The sequence below is a fragment of the Felis catus genome, chromosome A1 (genome assembly GCF_018350175.1).
Source record: "Felis catus isolate Fca126 chromosome A1, F.catus_Fca126_mat1.0, whole genome shotgun sequence".
NCBI classification, from domain to species: Eukaryota; Metazoa; Chordata; class Mammalia; order Carnivora; family Felidae; genus Felis; species Felis catus.
The window spans coordinates 159,167,935-159,190,155 of NC_058368.1; the positions used below are offsets into that span (position 1 = coordinate 159,167,935).

Below are 22,221 nucleotides of genomic sequence, written 5' to 3' on the forward strand. Positions count from 1 at the left end.
TTTTTGATCAGCTCATTGGCTGTTGTTATTTCCTGGAGATTCTTCTGAGGGGAATTCTTCCGCTTGGTCATTTTGGATAGTCCCTGGCGTGGTGAGGACCTGCAGGGCACTTCCCCTGTGTTGTGGTGTATAACTGGAGTTGGTGGGCGGGGCCACAGTCAGACCTGATGTCTGCCCCCAGCCCACCGCTGGGGCCACAGTCAGACTGGTGTGTGCCTTCTCTTCCCCTCTCCTAGGGGCGGGATGCACTGTGGGGTGGTGTGGCCCGTCTGGGCTACTTGCACACTGCCAGGCTTGTGATGCTGGGGATCTGGCGTATTAGCTGGGGTGGGTAGGCAAGGTGCACGGGGGCAGGAGGGGCAGGCTTAGATCGCTTCTCCTTAGGTGATCCTCTTCAGGAGGGGCCCTGTGGCAGCGGGAGGGAGTCAGATCCGCTGCCGGAGGTTTGGCTCCGCAGAAGCACAGAGTTGGGTGTTTGCGCAGAGCTAGCAAGTTCCCTGGCAGGAACTGGTTCTCTTTGGGATTTTGGCTGGGGGATGGGCGGGGGAGATGGCGCTGGCGAGCGCCTTTGTTCCCCACCAAACTGAGCTCTGTTGTCAGGGGGCTCAGCAGCTCTCCCTCCCTTTGTCCTCCAGCCTTCCCGCTTTCCGAGCAGAGCTGTTAACTTATGACCTCCCAGACTCTAAGTCGCGCTTGTTGTGGGAACACAGTCCGTCAGGCCCCTCCGCTTTTGCCAGCCAGACTCGAGGGCTCTGCTTGGCCGGGAGCCGCCCCTCCGCCCCGGCTCCCTCCCCCCAGTCCGTGGAGCGCGCACTGCCTCGCCGCCCTTCCTACCCTCTTCCGTGGGCCTCTGGTCTGCGTTTGGCTCCGGCGACTCCGTTCTGCTAATCCTCTGGCGGTTTTCTGGGTTATTTAGGCAGGTGTAGGTGGAATCTAAGTGATCAGCAGGACGCGCAGTGAGCCCAGCGTCCTCCTAAGCCGCCATCTTGCCGCTTCTCTCCTAACATTTATTTATTCTTGAGGGAGAGAGACAGAGTGTGATCAGGGGAGGGTCAGAGAGAGAGGGACACACAGAATCTGAAGCAGTCTCCAGGCTCCAAGCTGTTAGCACAGATCCCCACGCGGGGCTTGAACTCATGAGCCTTGTAATCATGACCTGAGCCTAGGTCGGTCGCTTAACCTAATGAGCCATCCAGGCACCCCAGAACACTAACCATTTTAATAAGATCCAAAAATATTTAAGAAAAAACATTTTGGAATTTTGTTTTCATTATGTAGAAAACCCATGTTTATCCAAGTTTTTAAAAGATTGTGGTATTATTATTAATTAAAAGACTGATGAATCAAAATTAATGACAGTATAGAAAGATCTCTGTGTTAAAAATGTATAGAGTAATACATTATATCTGTAAAATTTTAAATATAATTCTTTTTTTAAATACAGAAAAATCTATGGCATATTGAATCATAATTGACAAAATACAGCAATTTAGAACAAATCTGGTTGAATTTTCAGGCTATTTAAACATTCATTTTTTTTAATGCAGGTTCATAATAACAGTAGAAAATTTTGGATTTTTTTTTGTCTCACATTTGAGGGATAAATATGTTTGAGTAGAATGAGCTAAAAAATCAATTTCAATATTCTCTTTACTTATTTATCATAAGATAGTCTCAGTCTATGAAATTTGAAATATGAAACATGGCTAACCAATAGAATGAGATATTGATTTATTATCAAAATATCTTTTCTGAATTTGTGATCCTGAGTATCATTGAGTGTATTCTTAAGCAGTATTAGAAAGTTATTTTTTCTCTCTGTAGCACTGTATTTATGAACAATATGTGAAAGAAACAACTACTTATCCATCCTAAATTAATCAATCCTTAATTATTAAGTTATTTTGACTTCTATTAAAACCCTATTTCTATAATATTATATCATACAATTAACTCTAGTGAATGGAATTTAGGTCATAAAAAAAGTAAACAATTGAACATCTTTGGAAAGCAGTTGTTATATATAAACATTTTGTTTCATTGGGCTAATAGACATAATACATATGTTATTTTGCCATATTGAATTATAGCCCTGTGGAAAAAGTTAGCTAAATTTTAGTTATAATAAAACTTACAAGTTTTGATAATCTTCTAGAATCCTACTAATTGGTCTGAATTGTACTAAAAGAAATTTTAATTGAAAGCTATAATTATGCAGTTTAATATTTGACCCTCAACATTTGATAGAATAGAAATAATAGGTGTTGTGGGGCATGGACAATGCCCCTCATGTAAATAACCAAATAACAGCTTATGTCAAATTGTCTCAGTATACTCTAAATTCTTTCTTTTTACCCAGATTTATATTTATCATAGAAAATGGTAACACATTTGAATAAAAATTCTGTATTTGATTTCAGTTGTACTTAATATATGCAATGAGATGTTACTTCTGCATAGTTTTAAATTCATATAAATTAATCAGGATTTTAAAGAGCTTGTGTAAAGGGATAAGACTGTATAAATAATTGTACTTAACATATAATTACTTTAAATTTTTAATCTTTCCTTTGAAAATAAATCCCTCTAGAATTCATTTAGAAATTTTAAACAACTTATCCTCTTTGACCAAATAGACCAAACATGATATCCATAAATAGACACTGGTATCTGCACATCAGCTGCGTAAAGAGTGGTAAAGTAGGCTCTGTGAAAGATGAAACACTTTTACAGTGATAAGAAGGTAAAACTACTTTGCTTTGTGGATAATGTGTATAAAATATAGCATTGTGAATGTTTGGAAAGTATACAAATGAGAAAATTAATGGGCACTTTATTGTCTTATTCTTTTAATTTATTTAAAATTTTCACAAAGGAAAAGCCCTATTTTTTTTTTAATTATGGATTCTTCTTTAAGCATCTGGTTAATGTCAAAATTTAAACAATGCAGTGATTATTGGGGGGGCAAAATTGACTCCGTCGCTGTTCTGTTACTTATTGCTCTAGCAATAAAAGAGCAGATGTTTGCCTCATATATGAATTATTTTAATAGTTTTCATTAGGTCTTTGTCTGTAGTTTGTCAGGGTGGTTTTACAGATATATTCAACCATCTGTTCTTTGGACCTGTACTTCATGTGACTTACAGGATTGTATTAATTTCATTGGATTAGTCATTAATTCAATCTGAAGTTTGTTTGCCCTGGGAGTGTTCCAAAAAAGAGAAACTTCATCAATAAAAAATAGCTGCCCTTTTACTAAATAACAATTCCATTTATTTTTAATTACAGATTTTAGAAATGCATGTTACAGAATGGTTTTTGGTTTCCAGACTTTAAAATTTGTTTTCCTCAGAGTTTCTATGAGCAATACTCAGAAACATCCATTGCCAGTATTTTTAAGAATTTGCTTTTTCTGGCAAAAGGAGTAATATAACTTTGTATCTTTATTATCCCATTTCTGAAATGACATATTATTAAACTTTTATGGAATACTATGGATTTCTGACTGGAAAAAATTAAATGTATGAGATGTGATATTTATGATAAAAGCAATTTTCTTATGATCTCACTTCTGTAGACTAGCAAATGAAGCAGCATTGGAAACCGCATCAGCTCCCTCAGTAACTGGGCTGTTTCCTGAAAGCTAGGTAAAATTAATCCTATCTTTCAGAAATTCCTTTCTCACACTGAGAATAATCTTCGGTCAAGCTTTTTTCTTGTGTAGCTGTTGGAGAAAGTAACCAAAAGAACATAAAGGTCAGTTGATCTATGAGCTGGACCTGGGCAGTCAGAGCTCCTCACTCCCACCACAGTCTTTGGAATGTCCTTTTCCTCACTGTTCCCACAATGGGAGCTGTTCCAAGGACATAGCCTTGAGACTATGTGGATGGTTCATATGACTGAACTGAGTGAAGGCTGCTACATAAGTTTTAAGACTTGGCGGGCGGGTGCAGAGATCTTGTTTTGTGGCCACTCAAGACAAGCCTTGTAAGTAATTTCCCTTAATTATTAAAACTGCCACGTATCAATCTAGAAATCTAGACTAATCTACTTCTTTCTTTAGTCTGTTCTTGCCCTAAGTGTGTGGGGCTAGTTTGTGAATCAACAGTAGTCCAGCTATCTTTGTGCTTTCCAGCTTTCTGAGATCACTCTTTGCTTTAGTGTTCTAAGGTGATATTTTGAATTCCCTGGCTATATACTATGGAAAGTTTCTTCTAATATTTTGGTGGGTTTCTCAGGGGCTCATCTTATCATAATTAGTCCAATCTCACCTGCTTCCTACATGTTATTCTCTCTGTTCCTTAAAGAAATTGTTCTGAGTATTAAATAAACAAACAAAATCAACAACAAAAAAACCCGGCCCAAACACTTTTTTAGATTCCTTCATTTCCCCCAGAGTTTCAGTAACCAAAAACTATTTTTAATATATTTTTAAATGTTTATTTATATTTGAGAGAGCACGCAAGGAGGGGAGGGGCAGAGAGGGGGACAGAGGATCTGAAGCAGGCTTTGTGCTGACAGAAGCAATCCTGATGCAGAGCTCGAACTCATGATCTGTGAGGTCATGACCTGAGGCCCCAAGTCAGATGCTCTACCAACTGAGCCACCCAGGTGCCCCAAAAACTATTTTTAATGAACTTTTACTGAAGGTTGGCTTGGAAGTAATAGCAGGGACAGTATAAAATGGAATATTAAACCTCATTGCTCTAAAATGCCATCTGACATTTCTGGCTATAGGAATGCCAGATGTTAGTTCCTAACTCTTAAATTTTCTTGAGTTTCTTTATATCTTTTCTTTTAGAAAAAATAAACCCTATTTCTTTCATAAGCAGAGTTGTCTACTTCTTCATCTCACGCATCCTAACCTCAGAACCTATTTTTACATTGCCCCAAATTGATGAAAGTGCTGTACTAAACAAGTGACTATTTTGGGTCTTCATCCTTCAGTATTAATGAAGAACTAAAATACGTTTGAGTATTTGTTTCCTTCATTTATCAAATTATTAAGAAATGATCACTCTTTTCAATCTCTATAAATGATATTTTTTTTCCTGCTGTCCAGAACAAGTCCTTGTGTGTGTTTTGTTTGTTTGTTTGTTTGTTTGTTTTCACTACGTAATCATTGATTGGGTTGCATAGACTTTAGCATCGAACAGACAGGCTGTGTAACTTTAAGAAATTTATTCCTCTGAGCTTGTTTTCTTCTCAGCACAAGTAAAGTATATTAACTTTCAAGATTGTTGAGAAACTAAAAATACTGAATGTAAAAACTCTGCAATGTGACTTTCTCTCCCTCTCTTTAGCAGAAGTGTCATTTTACTAATCAGAAACCCTTTTTTTCCTTCCTAGACATTATATACCTAGTTCTCTAAATTCAGAGGGTGTCCTCATTTACAATACAACACATGACTAACAGCCCAGTCCATAACCTGAGAAATCATTCATGTAGGCTTTTGTTCTTAACTTCCTCAACTACCAGAGCCAGTTTGTGGTCTTTGGATGAAAAAAACCCACTCAAAATCTAAGACTTTCAGATTTTTCTGTAAGAATTAGACATTTTAAATTTCTCCTGTCCACAAATAACCTCCATTGCCTTCCTCTTCCTCTTTTCTTTATTAAAGTAGGATTCTTAAATCTTTTTGGCTTGGTGATTTTTAATTACTGTCAGATGTAAACTCTGATTAATTAATCCCACTAGATGGACCCTTAAGATTCATGAGTATTATATTTAAGGCATTAGCCCTGCTCATAAGACAATCCTGATAATAATATTTAGTGCTTCATTCCTGGTGCTGTTTTAGTTGCCCCCAATTTTAAGCCTAACTCAGGTCTAAGGATTGAATAGTTCATAATTATTTCCATTTGCCTCTGAACAAGTCCTGTTAGCACCCTTTGTCTTACTTTATACTCACATGGTATAGTTTTGCCAATAATTCTAAACTAATTGTTTTCAATTTCCCATATTTAATAATTAGACATAATTTAAGGACTCACATAGACTTATTTTAAAAAATTGAAGCATATGATTAATATATTTTACCAAGTTTCCTTGGATTATTTTAGCAAATGCTTAGGTAAACATAACCAATTGTTAAGAGGTATTCATTGAAACTTAGTCCCAAATTCAGAAATTTCTGAGTAACTTGGAAATTATGGGGTGAAAAGGCAGCTAGCTGCACCTGAGCCTTCCCACAGGGGAGAGTTGTCCTCTGGACATAGGACCGTTGGTTCATTAGGATGAACATATTAAGACCCCAGTGGTGTCAATCATTAGAGCCAGCTGTGAATATTGCTTCCCAACTCTGAGTTAGTGATATCCCATTCCTAGCTAGAAATTGGCTATCGTGATAGCTTGAAATTGGCAAAACCTACAAATCATATTTACTTTTAATACCCACGTAGCCAACCATTTATTATTATAGCACTGACCCTAAGAGTTAGACATGTGAGATTTCTAAGACTTGTTCTTTAGTAGTATGCCATCGCTTTTAGGTTGTGTCTGCAACAACTTTTCTGGTCCCTGCTGATGATGACCGAGAAACCCTAGAGACATACTTCAAAGAGAAATTCTCACACTTTTCTAATGCACATAGAACATTCTCAGAGAAGTAGTAAACCAAATAGCATGTATCTGTGAATCCTAAAATTGCTTGGTTATTAAAATGATCTTTGTTATAATTCAGAAGGAAAGGAAGTTATCACATGTATATGATAGATAAAATTAGTAAAGGCTGGTGTGAAATGTGTTGACATTAGCATAGGTGGGAGAGAGGAAAGGTCTACATAAAAGTTTATTCATTTTCCTTGCTTGAACTCTTTGTTAGTAGTGAGAAAAACCTAAGATTATCTGTGAGTGTAAACTTGATTCCCAGCAGCCCTTGAGCTCCTGTCTCTGTCTTTCAAATGGTAGGGGTGAGTTCACAGTTTTGAACCTATCTGCAGTGAGAATGGCTAACTTTCATGTAAAGGTTCATAACTCCTTATGCCTCAAGGAACCCATCAGACACATGTGGACACCACAGGCTCACCAATAAGTTGGGGACCCTTCCAATAAATATTTTTGAAATATTTGTCCAATATCTTTTCACATGGAGAAATTATGGAGAAAAGGGGGCACTTAGGACAATTGTAACTTTCATTCTCAATATATCACAACAAAAGTCTTATTCTTTACCAGTTAAACATTAATTGGAAGTCCAGTTAGTGACTTTTACCTGGGTGTGCTTCAAGGAGCCTCACACTCTTCACCCTATGTGTTTTATCAAGGTAATCATTCTTATCTTCTGAAGACAATCTTCCTCAAATGAATTACAATTTCACTTTTTCCATCACTTTCATTTTCAGAGGTAATTTATCATTCTGTAAATTGTTAAGGGAACAGACTTTAGAATATGGTTTTCCATTTTTCATCTCAACTCCATTATTTGCTAGCCTGGTGACTTTAGAAAGTTATCAACACTTCATTTTCCCTATCCACAAAGTGGAGATCACAGAAACTTGCAACATAGGCTTCAGGCAGATCTAATTAAATGGTTATTAAATGATTAAACTTGCTACAGTGCCTAGCTTTTAATAGGCCTATAATTCAAAATATGATGGTTATAAATTGGTATCTATTTCTACTGCCTAGCTGATCTGTTCCATCTGGTGCTAATTATCACTATGTTCTGGTGCCTCAGCTCTGCGTTGTCCTCATCACTGCAATGACATCTGTGGTATCTCTAGACCAAATGATATATACTCAAAAGAATTTCCCTGGGGGCACCTGGGTGGCTCAATAGGTTAAGTGTCCAACTTCGGCTCAGGTCATGATCTCATGGTTGTGGGTTCGAGCCCGCATCGGGCTCTGTGCTGACAGCTCAGAGCCTGGAGTCTGCTTCGAGTTCTGTGTCTCCCTCTCTGACCCTCCCCTGCTTGTGCTCTGTCTCTCAAAAATAAATAAATGTAAAAAAATTAAAAAAAAATTTTCCTGAAAAAAATTATTTTCTTCTATCACTTCTCTTCTCTGTGGTTTCATATTAATTTAGGAATAATTTTCAAGAACTTTGACATTCCAAGGCTATCTCCATCCTTATGCATCTTCCATTCTAGCCAGACTTGGGTATTCACTATCTTTGTTACTTTTCTCATAATCTTGCTCACTCACTATTGCTTCCTCCTAACTATTTATGTAATATTTGCTGTCCCTAAAAGTGTAACTCAAGTGTAAGATACTTCCCTGAGACTTTTTCTTGAAGATAATTTTAATTTATGTATCTTGCTTTAAGACTTAGACGCTTCTGTCTGTATCAAGTATTTAGCACCTGCCTTTGATTATTTTGCATTAGTAAAATCTCTTGCAAATTACTGCTTTCATTAGATTGCAGATTCTTTCAGGGGCAGATCTTATCTTTATTTTTTTAGTTCTCTTATTACTTAGTGTAATGTCCTGTACATATCTTTTTGATAATCAGAAATGGTATGTAATGTGTGTGTGTATGTATATGTCTCCATATATGACCACCTAGACTTTATAATTGTTGGTCATACTCATTTTCTATAACTAGTGATGGAGTTTCAGAATGGTTAGTTTTTAACATGACTAATGTTTTAAAACTGTTTAAGTTGAACTCTCAAAGTTGGAGACATCCTTTATTAGATAGTGATTAACTCTACTTCATAAACCTGCTTTTCCTACTTTTCCTTCAATCTTCAGAACAAATGAAATAAATATATTTAATTGATCTTATAAATCTCAGTCCCTATGATCATTTCCTTGTCCAATTTGTGGACCTAGTTTTTAAAGTGAGTATGATATCCTAATTGTAAATAAATGTTTTGTCCCACTGACACCATAAATAGCCCTAGTTGATTTGTTGAGTACAAACTGGTAAATTAACCTATGTACTAAAGTGAAGATGCAGAAGATTAAATATTGGTTATGCTTGATTTTTTTTTTTTTTGAAGAACAGATTAATCCGAGGTATATTTTGTATTTAAGAAGTGCTCTTCTTGGGGCTGCCTGAGTGGCTCAGTTGGTTATGCACCTGACTTTGGCTCAGGTCATGATCTTGTAGTTTATGGGTCTGGCTCTGTACTGACAGCTCAGAGCCTGGAACCTGCCTCAGATTTTCTCTCTCTCTCTCTCTCTCTCTCTCTCTCTCTCTCCCCCCCTCCCCCTCCCTCACCCACACACACACTCTCTCTTTCTCTCAAAAATGAACATATTTTTTTCTTAAAGAAGTGCTATTCTTGGAGACTCAGACAAGTTAAGACTGAAGGTTGATCAACAGATTGTAAGCTCCAAAATACTCTTTGCCTGTTTATCATTATGATGTTTTAGGGTTTCTCATCTTTGGTTTTACAGTTATCTCATGCATAATTAGATTGTAATCTCTTTGAGGACGGATAGTCTCATTCACAACTCTTAATGTGTTTCATAACTAAAAATGAATGTGTTGAATGAATATTAAGAAGAAAATAACACACCCTAGGCTTGAATTTGCCCCCAGTTTAGTGCAATAAGCATTTATGAAATCTTCAGTTTGCATAGTAGGTACATTGAGGTTGGCATAGCTGTATAATACACATGAAAAATATGTTTTTATCTGCTTGTAATAAATTGTATTGTCATTTTTGTAAAATGCCTTTCAACTCTTTATGCCTAGAAGAAACAGAACTTTCTGCTTAATATATATTTTTTCAGTAGTAGTCCAAAGACAAGCAAGTAAATTTAACTGTATTTTGTGGCATTTTCCTAAAAGTGCATTTTTTGGAGTCTATATTTTGTGCCTAGATATACATGGAAATTTGGCGTGTGCAAATTTTGTTAAAATTCCTGAATGCAAACTGAGGAAAATAAAATGTGATGTTCAAAGCAAGTATATTTAGGACTTTTTAGTATGTCAAGGAACTTCTGTTTTGGCTAGAAAGAACGGGGGACATTATCACTAAAATAGATTCTATTATAAACATTTAACTTCTTTTTTTTAATTTTTGTATATATACAGATGAGGTACATGAGTGAATGGCTATAATTAGAGTAATTATCAAGTGTATTTTAGACATTGAAATACTTACTGCCCTCCTACTATTACTTAAGCAGTATAAAATATGTGGTTCTCATAGTCCTGTCCTCCTTTGGTAGCTGATATAGAAGTTAAGAGGATACTTCTTTCAAGGCTCTATTTACTAAAATGCTTTATCTTATAATCATATAGTCTTTCACCAATTTACTATATAAGGTCAGGTTCTTCCTGTCATAAGAACAATATTCTCTAGAACCTACTTAATTGTTTTTAACGTTTATTTATTATTGAAAGACAGAGAGAGTCAGAGTGTGAGCAGGGGAGGGGCAGAGAGAGAGGAAGACACAGAATCTGAAGCAGGCTCCAGGCTCTGAGCTGTCAGCAAAGACTTGAACTTGGGGCTTGAACTCACAAACCGACTCACAAACCAACTCACAAATCGCCAGATCATGGCCTAAGCAGAAGTCGGATGCTTAACCGACTGAGCCACTCAGTCGCCCCTCTAGAACCTACTTTTAAAGACTGTTGTTGGGGCATTTAGGTGACTCTCTGCCCTTTACCTGCTCACTCTGTCTTTCTCTCAAAATAAATAAATAGGGGTGCCTGGGTGGCTCCGTCAGTTAAGCAACTGACTTTGGCTCAGGTTATGATCTCAGGGTTGGTGGGTTCAAGTCCCGCGTCAGGCTCTGTGCTGACAGCTACGATTCTGTGTCTCCCTCTCTCTCTGCCCCTCCCCCTCCTCATGCTTTGTCTCTCTCTTCTCTCAAAAATAAACGTTTAAAAAAATTAAAAATAAATAAACTTAAAAAAAATAAAGACTGAGTGTTGTTGAGCTTTCTTGGAACAGGGAGTTCTTTTCTTTCCTGTATCTTCCAAGGACAAATTGGTTTAGAAGAAATGTTAACATATTAACAATACTAGTTTAGCTACATTGGAGGTAAAGTCAAAAGTAACTTTGGTCCTGTATCATGCATAAAGTTGGGGATTGAGTTCAGTTTCTAATTTAATAATACCGCTGTGACTACAGATGTTCAGTCATGTCCGTGCTACCTAGAAAATGATACATAGACCAAGATATTCTTAATAGGATCTCTTTTTTTCAGGTATCACAGATTAATCTATGAGACAGCAGATATGGAACCAATAAAATTATAAATGTGACCAATGTGTATATAAATGAAATTAATGATACAACTAAATATTTACTAGATAAGTAACACAACTAAATATCAATAATATTAATAGAGCACAATGTCAATTTAAGAGAAGTTGTCTAAAAATTGAACATCATTTCCTATACATATTAATTTTAAGAGATTTCTTGGTGCCACTACCATTATTAACATATATAAAATACAATCTGTTATAAATTTTAGTGAAATTTAAGAAATTCACCTATAAAAACAGTCATTTAATTCATAATTCATAGTTTTATAATAATGTTTTGCACTTTCTCTGAATTTATAATTGGTTTTCAAGGTTTGTTAATTTTTTTCTCCAAATAATATTTATATTTGTGCCATCCAGCCACCCTGTTATATATGAGTTCAATTAGAGACTTCCAGTATTTTTTATAGGCAAACTCTAAACAAAATTTTTCTGAGATAATTCGACCAAAAGATTTAAGGTTCAGTAAAATGTGTGTGTGTGTGTGTGTGTGTGTGTGTGTGTGTGTGTGTTTACACATAATTCAAGGCAGTTTGTACTCTCCTGTAAATACTATATTGATACTTTGAAAAGTGAAATATGATGAAATACCTCCTCATAGTCAGTCATTTTTAGCAACATCAGTGAAGAATCATTTAAGTTTTTTTAATTTTATCTTATATTTATTTATAGCACAATTTACTATTTGTATTAAATAATCCATACTTATTTTCCATGTTTTAAAACTCTGTAATTGTCCATCTGTGTTATTTGTATTTTTAAAAAGCTATTTGTATGATTTCATACTTTTTAAATTTTATGGCTTTATGAGTATCTCTTTTAGCTATCATTTTATGGCATTCACTTTATCCTTCTCACCTTCTCAGGTTAGGCATTGACAAAAAAGAAAATTTATTTAAAAATTTATTTTATTAGGGCTCCTGGGATGTTCAGTTAAGCATCCAGCTTCGGCTTAGGTCATGACATTACAGTTTGTGAGTTTGAGCCCTGTGTCGGGTTCTGTGCTGACAGCTCAGAGTCTGGAGCCTGCTTTGGACTCTGTGTCTACCTCTCTTTCTCTCTGTCCATCCTCCACTCATGCTATGTCCCTCTCTCTGTCTCAAAAATAAATAAACATTAATTTTTTTAATTTTTTTAATTTTTTTAATTAATTAATTAATTAAAAATAAATCCAATGATCAGGTTTAAATATTGTTTCCATATTTCTTTTTCACAAAGAACACAAGAGCTATGTAAATGAAATATGACTTTCAAAAATTAATATAAATTCTGTAAACCAACAAGTTAGGGTAAGTACAAGTTAGACATGCACTTTCTAATACAGACATATGTGGGCTTTGAGCACTTGAAATGTGGCCAGTCTGAGTACAGATATTTGGTGAGTATAAGATAAACACAGGATTTTAAAAACAGTTTGGAATAAAGAATGTACAATATCTTATTAATAACTTTTATATCCATCCCATGTTGTAATTGTAATCTTTTGAATATGTTGGATTAAATATTATTAAAATTAATGTCACTTGTTTTTAAATGCATATACCACATCATTTAAAATTATATATGTGGCCTGTATTAATATTTCTATTGGGTAATACTGAGTTGGTCCATCACCTGCTGGTGTTTTACATGTATTTGCTCACTGGTGCATTTGTGAGTAATGACATTATTCACTAACCAATGAACTTTCAAAGCCCTTTCCACTTTCATGTTGACTGTGAGGGGAAGTTGAGGCCATGAATTATTCATTTGTAGCACTGAGGAAGCATTTAGTGGATCCCAAGAGGAGTGTTGCGCCAAGGGCACTTTTAGGTAGACAGCCGTCTGACATCTGTTTCAATCTAAGCATATATCACTATGTTCCTCCTTTCTCCCAGCTGTGTATTTAGTCTCAGAGTTAGGCTTTGCTTTCCCAGCTTTATGGAAAGAGCTGTGTTTGCTAGGTTATACTAAAAACTCTCAGAATTTTTATTCTCTTTTTTTCCCCTGCTTTATTAGATATAATTGACATATAAATTGTGTAAGTTTCAAGTATATAATGTGACAATTTGATGTATGCATATATTGTGAAATGATTACCACAATATGGTTAGTTAACACACCCATAATCTCACATAGTTATAATTTGTGTGTGTATGGTAACAACTTCTAAGATCTTCCTCGTTAGCAACTTTTAAGTATACAATACTATATTGTCAATTATAGTCACCGTGATGTAGCTTACATCCCCAGAGCTTACTCATCTTATAACTGGAAGCTTGTACCCTTTGACCACTTTCACCTATTTCCCCCATCCCACTGTCCCAGAAATCACCATTCTAATCTCTGTTTTCATGACTATTTTTTTTTAACATTCCATATATAAGCGAGATCATATAGTAGTTTTCTTTCTTTATCTGATTTATTTCCATAGTATAATATCATCATTTCATCTGTTTTCACAAATGGCAGAAATTTCTTATTTCTTATGGCTAAATAATAGTCCATTATTTACATTAAAAATGTTTTTTTTACCTATCTGTCAGTAGACTCTTAGGTTGCTTCCATGTCTTAGCTATTGTAAATAATGCTGCAGTGAGCATGAGGGTGTGGATATCTTTTCAAGATAGTGATTTCATTTCCTTCAGATGTGCACCTAGAAGTGGAATTGCTGGATCATATAATAGTTCTATTTTTAATTTATTTTGAGGAAGCTCAATACTGTTTTGCATAGTAGCTGCACCAATTTGCATTCCCACCAATAGTGAACAAAGATTCTCTTTCTTCCACATCCTTAGCAATACTTGCTATCTCTTCTCTTTTTGATAATAGTCATTCTAATGGGTGTGAAGTAATAATTCATTGTGGTTTAAACTTCCATTTCTCTGATGTTTAGTGATGTTGAACACTTTTCATGTACCTGTTGGCCATTTGAATATCTTCTTTGGGTAAATGTATATTCAGGTTCTTTGCCCATTATTTTATACTACTTACAAAGTTAATTTGAAATGTGTTACAAACTGAAATGTAAGACCTGGAATAATAAAACTCCTGGGAAAAAATAAAAGAAAAAGATCCTTGACATTGGCCTTGGCAGTATATTGCCAAGATATGTTTTCAGGTATAATGTCAAAGCACAAGCAACAAAAGCAAAAATAAATACGTGGAACTACATCAAGCTAAAAAGTTTCTGCACAGCAAAACAAATAATCAACAAAATGAAAAGGCAACCTATGGAATGGGAGAAAATATTTGCAAACCACATATTGGGTAAGGGATTTTTTATCATTCAAAATATATAAGGAACTCATACAACTCAATAGCAAAAAAATCTGATTTCAATTCATTTTTGACACTATTCTCAATTTTAATGTATTTTTATTTGTAATAATTTTTTGATGGTGTTATCTTTCCTGTCAATGTGATACCCTCCCCAAGGGAACTAAAACATTTTCCATCAGAGAAAAAAAAATCAAATGGCAAGTGTGACTGACATTTGTAGAAATGAAAGTGACAGCAAAATCATGGGTAATTGTCTAGGCTGGTTTGGCAGGGAGAAATTATTAAAATGCTAAAAAGACTAACAATAGATGTGTGGAAAGTCTGGGTGCTTTCTATCAGGCAGAGCTACTGATGTGCTTTGGCTGAACAGTCAGGATTAACTCATTTGGCTATTGGCGCTTGGCTGGGAAGATGGATTATAAAATTGATGCAAGCTATGCCCTTAATGCAAATATTATGATGTTACAGTTTTCTAACTCTATATTTATTTACTATAGTAACCCCAAACTAAAATAAGAACTTGACTCAAAGAAAATATCAAGCTGTATGTTTTTTCATACATTGGTTTTACTATTGGTTTTACTTTCTATATCATCTTTCAACAATCCATTTAAGAACTAGATGGGTCTAGGGGCGCCTGGGTGGCGCAGTCGGTTAAGCGTCCGACTTCAGCCAGGTCACGATCTCACGGTCCGTGAGTTCAAGCCCCGCATCAGGCTCTGGGCTGATGGCTCGGAGCCTGGAGCCTGTTTCCGATTCTGTGTCTCCCTCTCTCTCTGCCCCTCCCCCGTTCATGCTCTGTCTCTCTCTGTCCCAAAAATAAATAAAAACGTTGAAAAAAAATTAAAAAAAAAAAAAAAGAACTAGATGGGTCTAAATGCATGAATACTAAAATAGTCATTCACAATTTAATTCATTATATTGATAAACAAGCTTTTATGAAGACCCACCTACATATAAGTCACTAGGCTGGGATCCGTGGGAAAGACATAGAATCGTTCTTCACCTTATATACCTCATACTGTAGCTGTGAGATTCCTCCCATCTCAGGGGGAATGGCTCTGTATAGATATAGATAATAGATGAATTCTTAATTGTATGAAGGTGCAGCCATCCCTCATAAAGTGGTATCTTGGAAAACTGAAATCCAGAGTATCTTGAGATTCCAAACCATTTACATTCTGTTTTAACCTTTTCCTTAAAGATATCTTTTTAATAGTAAGGATGAGATGATTTACATGTTACTTCATTAGAATATGGAGCTGTGAAATAGGTCATATTTATTGTTTTGTCCCTGGCACCTAGTACAGACCCTCGTGCATTGTGTACCTCATCAGCAGAAGCAAACTCTGATTAGAGTGAGCAAGGATTTGAATGAGATGAGGACAACTGAAAAAAAGAAAACATAATGTACCTGTTGGCTTGTAGAGATAACTTTTCTAGTTTTTTGTCCACTCATTTGTCGCTCTTAATATATTTCATGTGATACTGTACATACAACAAATGCTAAATGGTATCGGACCCTACCTAATATCTGATAAAATAGTCAAGAGTGGACTGTGTAATATTGATGATTGATGGCTCTGCTATGTTAGTGAAGAAAAAACACATTTGTTGTCTATTTTTCTTTTTTAATGTTTTTTTTTTAACTTTAGAGAGCCAGGGAGCACATGCATGCCCTGGAGAGGGGCAGAGAGAGAGGGAGATACAGAATCTCAAGCAGGCTCAAGCTCTCGGTGCACAACATCGGTGAGAGGGGCTCGGTCTCAAAATGTGATGTCATGATCTGAGCTGGAAGCCAAGAGGAAGAAACTTAACGAACTGAGCCATCTAGGCTCCATACTGTTGTCTTTTGTTCTTATTACTTTAAGACTCTTACAGAGGCTTTGTTTAGGGATACACGTACACACATATATAGGGTAGATATATTTAGAATATAAGGTATATGGAAAAGCTATTATGTATAGGATATATATGGGACATATGGAAAAGCTATTTTATTTTTTTCAGAGTAAATCTATGTCACTAAATTGCCTGAGTTATGCAAGCCAATGTCCTTTCTTTCCTCTAAGCAATCCTCACAAATTATACTGAAATTTGCCTTGAGGGTAAATTAAAAATTTAATGGGTATGTGTGTGCTTTTTTACCTTGTCAGATATGGCTCTTATGTCTTTTCCAGCCTTATCTTTTCCCTTTATTCCTCACTTTCCATACCAACCAACATGCAAATACCATGCTCCCCAGTTTCCAGCCTTTGAAGACTTTGTTTCTTGTCTAATTCCTTCTCATCTTCTGTCCAAAATTTATGATCAGTTTGAGAAACTTTCCCTGATATCTTGACCTTCAGTAGGTGCCAATGTTATATGTTCCATTTGTACCCCGTATCTTCCCCTACCATAGCATTTACCATTCTGTCAATTTCCTTTGTCATCTATAATAGTACTTTCTCTCTCATGATAGGGGCCATGTCTTTTGTTGTATACTCAGAGTTAGCAAATAAGATTATTCCAGTTCAGCATTAGTTGAGAAATAAATGACAAAAAAACCAAAAAAACAAAAAACAAAAAAACAAAAAAAAAAACAAAACCAAAAAAAAACCTACCACATTTTAATGGGGTCAAAGGGTGAAGCCAAAATGATTAAAACACCTTGTGAGCACTGCAGAAATTGGACAGAGTATTGACAATTTCTCCATTTATTCTCTAGGTCTCTAATGTAGCATCATATTCCATCTGTTTCTTGGCAGCAGTTCCCATGTGTTTATTTAAATCCTAAACCATAAGGTTTTATTACATAAACTCACTTGAAGTTGTAGCCCTTTTACTTGTTTATGGAAGTACTATGTTTTTTTTTCTTTTGGAAAAAGATTAATTTTCTCAGCCACAAAAAAGAATATTATCTTCCATGGAGCATTAGGCTCATCACTCTTGTTTAAAAAAAGTTTTCACTTATGGTTATAACACCAGATGTTAAAATGTTTCATTGTCTAACCATCTGAAACAAAAGCAGATTTTGTTGACCTCAGTTTTTTTGAGTTTTGTCTCTTTGGGGAAAAAAATCTATTTTATGCCATAAGTCTTATTAACAATCTATCCATGGAATAATTGAAAGCTGAGGTATAGTTGCTTATGTTCTTGTTACCTTTAAAAGTATGAAATTATATAAATGAATGATTATAAATTTCTTTGAATATAAAATATTTATGCTATTACTTGTTTGTTTATGGTATCTAGGCTAGTGTAAATTTGAAGTGTTGAAATATTAAAAGAGATTGTCTTTTGGAGAAATCTATCAAAAATGATCTCCCTGCTGTTAACCATTTTTGGAGCGGTAATACCATTCAGGTGCTTTGCATACTCAAAGTTACAAACTAATGATGTCAGGTCCAGTGCTATCTGTACTTGGTTCAATTGTAGTCCCTTCCCCCCTTGCCTAAAATTCATGTCCATCTGGAACCTCAGAATATGGCCTTATTTAAAAATAGGATGTTTGCAGATGAAATCAATTTAAGATGTGGTCATATGGGATTACAGTAGGCCCTGGTCCAATAACTAATGTTTTTATCAGAAGAAGGAAATTTGACCATAAAGATACATGGGCAGTTAGACAAGCACTTTTGAGTAGAGGCAGAGTTTGGAGTGATACAGCTATATGCCAATGAATACCAAAGATTGAATACCAAAGATAGAGAAGAGGCAATAAAAGATCTTCCCCTGGAACCTTCAAAAAGAGTATGACCCTGATGTCATCTTGATTTCAGACTTGTAGCATCCAGAATTGTGAGAGAATAAATTTCTGTTATTTTAAGACAGCCAGTTTTACTTAAAAACTACTTTGTTGTGGCAGTCATAGGAAACTAATGCACTATTGTGGAACAAGAGATGAAAAGTGTAACAACTGCCTTTTGAAGGTGCCTCAGTCAAGAAGACAGACTGAAGTGGAGGTAAGTTAGGGCTTCTAAGGACAGGTGTCTTAGAGTATCACTAAGAGGGATGAAGAGAGAGTGCTCAAGATCTGTGGCAAGTGAAACAATTTAAGGAAAAGTAATTTCTGGTACTATGTAGTAAACAGTTTCTTATCTCCACACCTGTAGTGTAAGAAGGGCTAGATTATGGAATTTGGGTGCAGGGATAAACAACGCGCATTTTGACAGGTTTTTAACTTTATGTAAGAGGATATTAGGCCTATAACTGTGAGACAGACCCAAAGAGATTATGAGAGGGTAACACCAATATTCTCCAGTATTCATTCCAGATTAAGTTTGCACGAGAAATTGAGATCAGGATTTGGTGTAATAAAAATTCTATGAGTGCAGTTAGGAATCAGTTGTTTGTAATGTCACATTTATGTTCTTAGGTTTTAGTTTTTTTGTGCTTCCTATTCATTATTTTTTAATATTTCAACATTGCCTGAGATGAAGTGAGAGAACTTACAACACTCATCTTGGAAAGGATCTTCTAACTTCGATTTCACCTAGTGTCCAGATGAGAGAGTGAAGTTAGCTGTTTCAATTCAAGAGACTGAAGGGGTGATAGAATTGCTATGGACACCAAGGGGATACAAGAGGGTCAGACTTAACATAAGCTTGAGTGTTTATTGACTTAAGCCAAGATTTTTCCTCACACTTCCGATAGCCAGCTGACAGTTGTTCTTGATAGCATAATAAGTACACCTGATGTTGGCAAGGGTCTCATTGTTCCCTGCAGTAGTCCTAGCATGTCATGTAAGGGATGACAGTATGCACATTCATCATGACATATTTTATATGCTCCGTGTTGACAACTCACTCTGATTATTTATAATCATTAGGGTTTTGCCATTTTTTCCTCTGGTTATGAATTATTTTATTTTACTGATTATTTTACTGATAATCTTACTTAAATCCTAAGAACTACTTCAAGAAACTTGCTCCAACATAGACTCCGTTGGAAGTCTTCCACTAAAGATGTATGTAAATTCCCAATGGAAAAATGTGTGGCTGCCTTAATCATCCCTTATTAGTGCACACCCAGAAGGAGTCCTAAAAACGAGCTTCAGAGAAGAAGGCTTAAAGGAGAAATATTAAGCTTATGAGTATCCTGATGAAAAATTGGCCCTCATTAGGATGTGTCTAATATTTCATAAGGAACTATCTCAGGTTTGGACTGATTTTATATAAAACTGGAACTACTTAGCCATAAAATCAGTAGATGTTAGATTTGTCGAGAGATTTTAGCATTATGTAATCTAATCTCACTTATAGTTGAGGATACTTAAATTGAGAGAAGTTAAGGGATACCTATATTTAACAGTCTTTACTTTGTAAGCATAAATGTTCCCTGGACCACTTCTAGCATGGCATCTCATTGAATTTATTATTTGTATGTCATGCTTGTCACTGGACTGTAATCTCTGAAAAGCCAGAGCCCTGAGGTTTGGACATTTCTACTATTTGCTTTTTGGGAATGCCAAATACTTATTCTTAAATTGTGAGTATCTTGTTCTTAATTTACCATTATCTTCTATCCTTGGTTAGAGAAAGAAGGTCTAGGAAAAATCAACAGTGAATTCTCAGATGCCCTAAGTTGCTCTGAAAAAAGTCAGGCTACCTAATGACTTTAAAAAAAAAAAAAAGTGTGTTTTGTACTGTATGAGAAGGAGCTATTGGTGTAGGGGATTAGGTCAAAGAATCTAATAAAGGTGTACTTATTGTTACACTAAAAGTTTTCTTCAATTACCTAAATTTTGAGAACTTTTGAATATTGATGTCCTAGTTTAGTAATGCAAATTGTAATTTGTCAAATATTTATTTATTTTTCAAAATGTAAATGCCAGGCATGCCTGGATGCCTCAGTTGGTTGAGTGTCCGACTCTTGATTTCAGCTCAGGTTATGATCCCAGGGTTGTGGGATCGAGCCCCGTTTTGGGCTTTGTGCTGAGTGTGGGGTTGCTAAGATTCCCTCCCTCTGGCCTCCTGGATGGCTCAGTCACTTGAGTATCCAACTTTGTCTCAGGTCATGATCCCACGACTCAAGCCTCCATGGAGCTCAGTGCTGAGAGCTCAGAGCCTGGAGCCTGCTTTATATTCTGTGCTTCCCTCTCTCTTTCTCTGCCCTTACCTTGCTCATCCTCGCTTGCTCTCTCTCAAAAATAAATAAAGATTTAAAAAATAAATAAAAATTCAAAAATTCAAAAAAAAAGTTTCTCTCATTCCTTCTGCCCCTCTTCTGTGGTCATATGCTCTCTTTCTCTCAAAATAATAAAAAAAATTGATTAAAATTAAAAAAAAACCTTAAATTTCCAAACATATTAATATTGTGTGAAAACAACCAGGTCCAAATCAAATTTTCTTCAATAAATGCTGGTATTCTATATCTGCATGTCCTCTTCTTCTTAGTTCTTTTCTGTTTATTACTTACACTGCAAACTTCTCATTGTTGTAATTTGACCAGATGGTGCTTTTCTGAATATTCCTTTTGACCTTTGCAATTTTATCTTATAACCCAGTGTCTGACTCATTGCCACATCATAGCAGCAACTTGGATAGTTAGTAACATCAGGAAGTAAGAAATAGTAATGTATTTGGTATTTCCAAAGATCTCAGAACTCATTTCTATTTGATTCTTTCTACCTCTTAATTCTCTAAAAACAAATCCTGCCATAATGACTAAAAATCCCCCCCCCCTTTTTAATGTTTATTTATTTTCAAGAGAGAGAGACACAGAGTGCGAGCAGGGGATGGGCAGAGAGAGGGGGAGACACAGAATCTGAAGCAGGCTCCAGACTCTGAGCTGTCAGCACAGAGCCCAACATGGGGTTCGAACTCATGAACTGCAAGATCATGACCTGAACCAAAGTCTGCCACTTAACCGACTGACCCCTCCAGGAGCCCCAAAAGAGAGAAATGATGTCTGTAGAGTTTTCTCCTTGCAATAAGTGTGATGATTTCAGGTAAAATCTAGCCCAGTTGACTTAAAGTCCATCTGAAGAGTAGAACATAAGAATTCTATGGAGATAATTCAAAGGGCCCACAAATATCTGAATTAAATTTCATGAAGGCTGAGGTTAACATGAGACCCATCTGTCACCAAATATTCTCTAACTCCAACTTTTTGTGGTCATCTGAACAATCTCATTGTTTTCATTTGATTGATTTTCTAATTAGGAATAGGTTTAAATTTGGACATACCAATAAAATTGTATGAACACATGTAGCCACTTTTTTCATTCTTATATTTTCAAGGTAATATTATTAAAACAAGAGTACTGTGATATAGTAAGTTTTATTGTGCATATGTTCTGGTATTTCTTACCATGAATATTCTTTTTAGTTGTAATCAGAGTATACATATAATTTAGTATATTGCTTTTGCACATCATATTATATATTCGTAACTTATGAAAATTTAAACCGAAATGAGTAGATTGTGTTTCTAAGAGAGAATGATAAATGAGGTACTCTCATAGAACACATTTTTAAAATTTATGATTTAAGTTCTTTTGGTGGACTTCTTTCTGCTTTAAAAAATATTTTTAAAATATAGGAAACTATAAAGAATAAAAGACTGTAATACCCTCTGCCAAATATTCTGTAGTGATTTTAAAATTAAAGTATCAGGCATTTCTGATTTAAAATTTACTTAAGACTACAAAATTATGAAAAAAAAAATCTCCCTCACCTTCCTAATCCTGTGTGCAAAAGTCACCATGATTAATTTGCTGCTTATTCTTCTGGATAAAATAGGCGCCATTATGTGTACCTGTGTCCTTTTATTTGCACAGGAGAGAGTGTGCAAATATTCTGTC

The 22,221-nt window shown here is 35.5% G+C and overlaps 1 long non-coding RNA gene across 4 annotated transcripts in view; it reads left to right on the forward strand.

Annotated features, from left to right (window-relative positions):
• The first annotated feature begins 1,339 nt into the window (after nucleotides 1-1,339).
• LOC123379189 overlaps nucleotides 1,340-22,221 on the forward strand; it is a 316,516-nt gene continuing 295,634 nt past the window's right edge. Inside the window, exon 1 of one of the 4 annotated variants that reach the window (XR_006583365.1) lies at nucleotides 1,340-3,987. This is a non-coding gene — a long non-coding RNA (uncharacterized LOC123379189). The remainder of the gene's footprint in view (nucleotides 3,988-22,221) is intronic. The other 3 variants (XR_006583363.1, XR_006583362.1, XR_006583364.1) reach the window with 3 other exon arrangements.